The sequence below is a fragment of the Myxine glutinosa genome, chromosome 7 (genome assembly GCF_964187855.1).
Source record: "Myxine glutinosa chromosome 7, kmMyxGlut1.1, whole genome shotgun sequence".
Classification (NCBI taxonomy): Eukaryota; Metazoa; Chordata; class Myxini; order Myxiniformes; family Myxinidae; genus Myxine; species Myxine glutinosa.
Genome location: NC_136267.1, coordinates 117,494,433 through 117,503,366, shown reverse-complemented (window position 1 = coordinate 117,503,366; position 8,934 = coordinate 117,494,433). Strand labels below are relative to the sequence as shown.

The 8,934-nt window shown below is 40.1% G+C and overlaps 1 long non-coding RNA gene across 1 annotated transcript; it reads right to left on the bottom strand.

The window, feature by feature from the left end:
- Positions 1-2,780: 2,780 nt before the first annotated feature.
- LOC144892996 (uncharacterized) lies at positions 2,781-8,105 on the bottom strand. The gene is made up of 3 exons (XR_013624166.1): positions 7,992-8,105; positions 6,202-6,349; positions 2,781-3,405 (listed from the first exon to the last, which is right to left on the bottom strand). It is a non-coding gene; the product is annotated as an uncharacterized LOC144892996 (long non-coding RNA).
- Positions 8,106-8,934: the final 829 nt, after the last annotated feature.

The following is an 8,934-nucleotide window of genomic DNA, read 5'->3' as shown; positions in this document are numbered from 1 at the left end:
GAGTCGCTTCGTATATCCGGCGGGGAGTGACACGCCCTCGGCTCGTTAGCTCCGCCCCAGATGGAATCGGCACGTCGCTTCTCATTGGGTGCGTGCGGGGGGGGGGTTACCGGCTCCGCCCTTGACGAGGGACTGACAAGGAGCCCCTTCGTGGTAACCCCGTGGAGCGCATGGTCCGGAGCGCATTGTCAATGGCGGCAAACCGAGCCGGTGTGATGACGCACACTCCCCCGCGCAGCGTCGTTGTTGTTGTAATTGTAGTTGTTGTTGTTTGGGGAAGAAGACGGGAGGAGGTATGGGAAAGGTCCTAAACTCACTACTGGTGCCATATAATCACATTCTGGTGCAACGAAGAGTCAGGATTAATGGAAACGAGTCCTTAACTGACATAGACTAAGAATAACTAGCAAGATGTCCGAAAGTTGTCTACGTGTGATGCGGTGGACCTGGGCACGACATTTAATGGGGGAAAAAGGGGAAGGTCGGCTCTACTGATTGTTGTTTACAGACAATGGGACTAGGGAATGGGGGATTGGGGATAGTTGGGGAGTATTGGGGAAATAGGGGAATATTTACAAGCGGATATGGAGGCCAAATTCCATATTCGCAACAATATATATAATATATATATATATATATATATATATATAATCGTTAGATTAAATAAGACGCGGACGTAGCTTCAGGACGTCGATCTTTAATTGTCGACCAAGCTTTCGACCAACAAAGGTCTTCTTCTGAGTCAGCCCCAAGTCAGCCCCAAGGCCGACTCAGAAGAAGACCTTTGTTGGTCGAAAGCTTGGTCGACAATTAAAGATCGACGTCCTGAAGCTACGTCCGCGTCTTATTTAATCTAACGATTATATATTCAATACAAATGAGACGCCCTGCTCGTACTTTGGAGTTTCTACTATTTCTTACAGTTATATATATATATATATATATATATATATATATATATATATATATATATATATATAGGTCCTCTGGGTCTTTTGGGTCCTCTGTTTTTGGGGTTTTTCTTCACAACTGATGATTTTCTGTCAACTGCAATTGTTTTCCTTGGCCGACCTGGCCATTGTATATTACCAAGTACACTCGTGGTTTCTTTATTTTTCAAGATATTCCAAATTGTATTTGCTTTGCCCAGTTGCTGTGTTAAGGTTATAATTGAATTATTCTGTTCTTTCACCTTCCAAATTGCTTGCTTTTATTTCATGGACAGTTCTCTGGTCTTCATGATGGTTTATGCCTACTGACTCCATTGAAGGCAGACTCCCAATGCAAAAGCAAAGGCTAAAAACAAGACGACATTCACAGCTCTTTTATGTGTGAACAATCAATGCACCAAGAAACACCTGTCAGTTCCAATTTTTATGTGAGTACAAAGCAATAACAAATTTGACTTCGCTGTTCCAATACTTATTGAGGGCACTTTATTTCCAGAATCAACCACTGGAAGAGGTTCAGTTACTTGAGCTTCTGGGTCTCACAATCATTCATGACCTCTCCTCGGGTGACCATGTAGCCAAAGTGGCCTCCAATATAGGCCACCCACTGGGCATCCTGTTGCGCTGTCCTTCCTTGGTAAATCTGAACTTGCGATCTACAAGATTCTCAAGTTTGGGCCCAATTTAAAGTCCAAAGCCAGACAATATTTTCTGTTGGCTCAAATGTTTCCTTGACATTTTTCAGTTGAAGTAGTCCATCAGGTATAGATTTCTCAATCAGTTATGAAAAATAATCAGGGATGTGGACGTCTGTCACATTTTCCGTCGTCATACGTGACAATTATTCTGACCCGTAAAATTCAGCTGCTGGCGTTAACCTCACTTTCAGGCCGAAACGTACCAGTCCTGATTTGTATAATCTCAGCTTTTGTTTTCTTCTTCAAGCTGCAGAGTTTTCCTAGGTTGCTTATGTTTCACACTTCATTTAAATCCTTTATCACAGTGAAGGTAATATACTACCTTCACATCAAAGGTGTTGTCATATATGCGTATGTCTCATAAAAAACGTGTCCTTGAAGACAATTCAATAAAAAGGAGAAAGCTCGAGATTTTCAACAGAAACTTTATTTCAATGGTTTGAAACTATTCAAGAGACAGCTTGTGTCTTTGAGCATTTTCTTAACAAATTGTAATTATGAAATTCATTCATCCTTTGTCTTACAGAAAAGGCTGTTATGAAATCTGTCGGCAAGGATTCTGGAAATAACAGAAATTGTTTGAAATGTTTGAAATTGTGGCAAACAACTCCAAACAATTACAACAGGATTGTCTTGGAGTCTCAAAGTGCATGTGGACTTTGACTTTTTGTATTATTAATGAATGTAATTAATGGCATGAACGACTTCAGCCATTTTGTATTGTATTCGATGCCGATTTTACCTGCAGACACAGGTTTTGAAATTGTTTTAAACATGAGTTTTACGTACTGTGCACACACGTGTTTTACTGGAACTAGCTGCACAATGCATTATATAACTTTTCTTTTCCGCTTGAGCTTCACAATATATATATATATATATATGTATATATATTAGAAATTCGAACTTTCCTTTTTTAGATTTAAACAGTTTCATGAACAGTTGGATTTTTTTCATCTTCGTCAGACACTTATACCTGTCGATCAAAAGTCTAAATAAAACTCGATAACTCTCGAATATATATGTCAAAACAATAACATCTGTCCATCTCTTAATCAAATAAGGTGGGGGTAACAAATCGAGAAAGTAATGTTTGTATTCATCCCAGTTCTTTCAATATTTCCGGTGAACTTGATCATTAAGCAGGCAAAATAACGTTCCACCAAGACTTGTTTTGGTCTTGAGTGCATCCACAAGCAGCTTTTGAGAGAGAGCACACATCATTTTCACCATTTTTTGGATGTTAATTCATGCTAATCAGCTGCCACGTTTCATTGTTTTAACATCGATTTAGTGTTTTTTCCAGAATAGAGGCATACACACATGCGTGCCTTATGTAAGACATCATCTGAAACTTGCATTCTCAATGCAGCTCGGTTGTAACAATTCCTGCTGATTACAAATAATCAATCACTGCAAATTATCAAACAATAGTCAAATCGGTATTCACCTTCCAAGTCACTGAAGTATTTTTTTAAATCATGTCATGATTAACGAGGAGCAATTGGACAACTCCTGCCAAGCATGTACATTTCATTGGGCCTTGTCATTTCTTCCATTGTTTGCAGACAATAGTTCAGGCTTATCGATAAACTTACTACAGTTGGAGCCCAACTAGTTTTGACTCTCTAAATATGCTTGAACCTGTTTGTTTTTGGTGAGATAAACTATCACTTGCAGTCTGCACCAAAGCGCAGAGCGAGTGCAACGGGTGGACTTCCACAACTGATCGAGTGCCAGATTGAGTGCGCAAACATCTGGGAAAAAAGAAAAATCAGTGCCCATGGGGATCAATGAGATATTTGTAGAGGTTAACTTCTGCACATAATTTAACAATGTGGCTGCTGTTGTAAACTCATGATAAATATTCTTTCAGCTGAATTTTGATCAATAGCACAATGAGAATACAGCACAGTACAAATGAATATTAATTTTCAAAAAGACCTAGAAAGTACAATTACATGCAAATACATTGATAGATATGCCTCTGCTCGGATTACATATCAAGCCACTGTTGAGTTTGATCTCGATGAAGGGGTACATGAAAATTTTTAAATCACATGTGAGAGAGAGAAAGATATACAGTGCATTCAGAAAGTATTCAGACCCCTTCACTTTTTCACATTTTGTTATGTTGCAGCCTTATGCTGAAATCGTTTAAATTCATTTTTTCCCTCATCAATCTACACTCAATACCCCATAATGACAAAGAGAAAACAGGATTTTAGAAAGTTTTTCAAATTTATTAAAAAAAAAAAACTGAAATATCACATTGACATAAGTATTCAAACCCTTAACTCAGTACTTAGTTGAAGCACCTTTGGCAGCGATTACTGCCTCGAGTCTTCTTGGGTATGACGCGACGAGCTTTGCACACCTGGATTTGGGGATTTTCTGCCATTCTTCTCTGCAGATCCTCTCAAGTTCTGTCAGGTGGGATGGGGACCGTCGGTAGACAGCTATTTTCAGGTCTCTCCAGAGATGTTCGATTGGGTTCAAGTCAGGGCTCTGGCTGGGCCACTCAAGGACCTTCACAGAGTTGTCCCTAAGCCACTCCTGCGTTGTCTTGGCTGTGTGCATAGGGTCATTGTCCTGTTGGAAGGTGAACCTTCGGCCCAGTCTGAGGTCCTGAGCGCTCTGTTTCAGGTTTTCATGAAGGATATCTCTGTACTTTTCTCTGTTAATTGTTCCCTCAACCCTGACCAGTCCCCCAGTCCCTGCTGCTGAAAAACACCCCCACAGCATGATGCTGCCACCACCATGCTTCACCGTTGCGATGGTATTGGGCAGGTGATGAGAGGTGCCCGGTTTCCTTCAGACATGATGCTTAGAATTGAGGCCAAACAGTTCAATCTTGGTTTCATCAGACCACAAAATCTTGTTTCTCACAGTCAGAGTCCTTTAGGTGCTTTTTTTGCAAACTCCGAGTGGGCTTTCATGTGTCTTTCGCTGAGGAGAGGCTTCCGTCTGGCCACTCTGCCATAAAGCCCAGATCGGTGGAGTGTTGCAGTGATGGTTGTCCTTCTGGAAGTTTCTCCCATCTCCACACAGGATCTCTGGCGCTCAGCCAGTGACCATCGGGTTCTTGGTCACCTCTCTTACCAAGGCCCTTCTCCCCCGATTGCTGTTTGGCCGGGCGGCCAGCTCTAGGAAGAGTCCTGGTTGTTCCAAACTTCTTCCATTTAAGAATTATGGAGGCCACTGCGCTCTTGGGAACCTTCAATGCAGCAGAGATTTTTTTTAGGCTTCCCCAGATCTGTGCCTCGACACAATCCTGTCTCCGAGCTCTGCAGGCAGTTCCTTCGACTTCATGGCTTGGTTTTTGCTCTGATATGCATTGTCAGCTGTGAGACCTTATATAGACAGGTGTGTGCCTTTCCAAATCATGTCCAATCAATTGAATTTACCACAGGTGGACTCCAATCAAAGCGTAGAAACATCTCAAAGATGATCAAGAGAAATGGGAGGCACCCGAGCGAAATTTCAAGTGTCGTAGCAAAGGGTCTGAATACTTTTATGTCAATGTGATATTTCATTTTTTTCTTTTTAATAAATTTGCAAAACTTTCTAAAATCCTGTTTTCTGTGTCATTATGGGGTATTGAGTGTGGATTGATGAGGAAAAAAATGAATTTAAACGATTTCAGGATAAGGCTGCAACATAACAAAATGTGAAAAAAGTGAAGGGGTCTGAATACTTTCTGAATGCACTGTATTCTTCTCATTCTCATTCATAATGCATAACTCATTCTTCAAGAGAAAACGGCCAGCACCTGCACCAACTTTGAGGAGGGTGACACGGTAGCCAAACCACCTCTCCCTTTCCCGAGCATCTCCTAATGACCTCACAGATGCTACATTGGAGCAAAGATACTCGAGTGGCACCAACACGACCGACATTAGGTTTGAGATAAGACTGGCGAGTGTTAAATTGACTTTGTTTTTGCAAATTTATTTACCACCTGTTTAATTTTTTTTTAAAGATATATATTATTTTAGCATCTGCATACTGTATATTAATCCACATCATGCTATCAACGATGCTAATGGAAGTTATGACAATTATAGCGCCATCAGAACACATCCCCCCATTAATACATGCAAGTCTATGGAAAATTAGACCCTGCTTTACATCGTTTTGCTTAACACAGTGTCCTTCTGGAACGCATCTTCAGCACGAAGTGAGATATTACTGTATCCTGATCATCTGTCAGATGGCATGAGTATGGAACAAAGAGTAGTTTGAGGTGGGACTTTCACATTTCAATTTTTTTGGTTTATAAGGTCCATTCGTGGAAGAACTAAGCAACAAAAGGTATAAGCCAACACACAAAGGAGACAGTCGACAGTCTCATAATTAAACATACATTGGATGAATGAACAGGAGAGCCACCTGTAGTCTTCCTGCCATCACCCCTTAACACCCAAAATGGTTGACTGGTTTCTTCTCCATTCTACAGCATATTGGAGTATTCTTATACATGTGGCAAACCTTATCAAATATAAGAGTTTAAGCAGGCGTTGCCTTTCCCCTGTGTGTAATAACATTCATACCATTGGGTTTCAGACGCCGGCTGGCATGGTCAATTTCTTCTTCACGTGATGCTTGCAGCATGTAAATGGCTTTCAAATGTTGCTGTAGCTGAATGGGACATGTGTTTGTGCTGTACAGTTGTTCCATTTTGCCAAAGAGACTTGACACCTGGCGATTTACAATGCCACATGCAGAATAAGTCCATGCAAAACAGTGATACATTGCCCAGTTTCTGCAGCTTTCAATGTTTCTTGTTTATAAATTAATGCTCCAATGAAGAGCATTAATTAAAATCGGTAAAAGGTGATACAAATCAAGAATGCAACATGCTTTTTCAAAAGACAGCCGTTTCTATTTTGTTGCTGAAAATTTTGAAACTGCCAAGAGGTACAAATAGTGGAATGCATCATATGGTGAATTGGTGCCTATTTTTGTGTCACGATTTTTGAATGCCCCTGCCGATGAAATCACTGGAGACAATGTTTTCAGGTTGTCCGTCATCAGTCCACGATAACTTGAGAATGGCTGAAGGGATATTAGTCAAACTTGGTACAGGTATGTATAATGAGGTAAAGATGAACTGATTAGATTTTGGGGGCAACGGTCAAAGTCTGTAATAAGTCTATAACTTGAGAACGGCTGAAGTGATCCAATTCAAACTTGCTGCAGGTATGGATAATGATGTATAGATTAACTGATTAGATTTTGGGGTCAAGAGGTCAAAGTCTGTAATCGGTCTGTAATAGGTCTATAACTTGAGAACGGCTGAAGTGATCCAATTCAAACTTGCTGCAGGTATGGATAATGATGTAACGATTAACTGGTTAGATTTTGGGGGCAAACGTCAAAGTCTGTAATACGTTTATAACTTGAGAACAGCTGAAGTGATCCAATTCAAACTTGGTACAGATATGTGTAATGATGTAACGATTAACTGGTTAGATTTTGGGGGCAAACGTCAAAGTCCGTAATAGGTCTATAACTTGAGAACAGCTGAAGTGATCCAATTCAAACTTGGTGCAGGTATGTATAATGATGTATAGATTAACTGATTAGATTTTGGGGTCAAGAGGTCAAAGTCTGTAATAGGTCTATAACTTGAGAACGGCTGAAGTGATCCAATTCAAACTTGGTGCAGGTATGTATAATGATGTATAGATTAACTGGTTAGATTTTGGGGGCAAACGTCAAAGTCCGTAATAGGTCTATAACTTGAGAACGGCTGAAGTGATCCAATTCAAACTTGGTGCAGGTATGTATAATGATGTATAGATTAACTGATTAGATTTTGGGGTCAAGAGGTCAAAGTCTGTAATAGGTCTATAACTTGAGAACAGCTGAAGCGATCCATTTCAAACTTAGTGCAGATATGTATAATGATGTAACGATTAACTGGTTAGATTTTGGGGGCAAACGTCAAAGTACGTAATAGGTCTATAACTTGAGAACGTCTGAAGTGATCTTATTCAAACTTGGTACAGATATGTATAATTATGTAAAGATTAACTGATAAGATTTTGGGGCCCTGGGGTCAAAGGCCAAAGGTCATGTCAGATATAAATGTGATAACTTGTTAACAGCTGAAGGGATTGAAATTAAAACTTGGTACAGGTATGCATAATGATGTAAACATGAACTGATTCAATTTTGGGGTCAAGAGGTCAAAGGTCATGCTAGGTAAAAGGTGATAATTTGAGAGCAGCTCAATGGATTTAAATCAAACTTGGTACAAGCATTATAATGATGTAATAATGAGGGCGGAGGCGTATCGGTCGACATTATGATGTCGAAGAGTCTTGTTCTAGTTTACCTTGGCCTGTTCTCTCAATTGGTCAACAATCAATCGATCAATCTTGGTCGGGTTTGGTGGCAACCGGAGTCCTTGACCAACAATGGAGTTAAACAAGTTTCTTCCTGGGTAATATTCTGCAAGCTGAACCTCGGCCTACCAGATGAAAGGATGAGTAGTAAGTACAGACAAAGAATATGCAATAAAATTCGTGTTCAAGAGCATCTTTTGATGTATTATTAAATGGTTCACACTTCGAATAAATGTGTAGGAGTTATTAAAAACAGGTGGTTAGGTCTTCGGGTGTATGAAAGGTTTCCACAAACATTTAAATGTTTGGATTGCTAGAAAAAATTGGCACACAGAATTAACAATTTAGTCATAAAAGCAAAGTGTTTTCCACAAAAGCGGTTCTTCACGAGGCAAAACAGAAGATATCTGAGGGGCTATATATAATCAGTGGTTGACAAAAGTGCATTGAAAATTGGCGACAGCTTGCATAGTTGTGGGCACGTATTATCATGAAGAAGACAAACATATGTGGCTCATAATGCAGGTCTCTTCTTAAGTATTCCTGAGCAATCACAATGTCAGAGTATGAAAGTGTGCATGAGTGCAGTGTTTAATTAAAATGAAAATAAAAGAAGCAATATTCGCTCACTCATGTTGATCATTTTGATTGACTTCAATGAATTCTTAACTGTTACACAATATGTAGTAAGTTATGAATGTTGACACCCACCTGGCTGTTATGTCTGATCTCTAAAGTGTGTGTCTACCCTCAGGAGTACCAGGAAGCACTATCTCTCCACACTCAAGAATGAACTCTCAAACCTGTCTCCTTCCTCCCAAATCCTGGTGGCGTCTGGTCAAATCCGTTTCTTGTGTTTGTTCCCCCTCCATCCCATCCCTTACCTCAAATGGCTACACAGTTGACACCGCACGTGACAAAGCCGAATGCCTC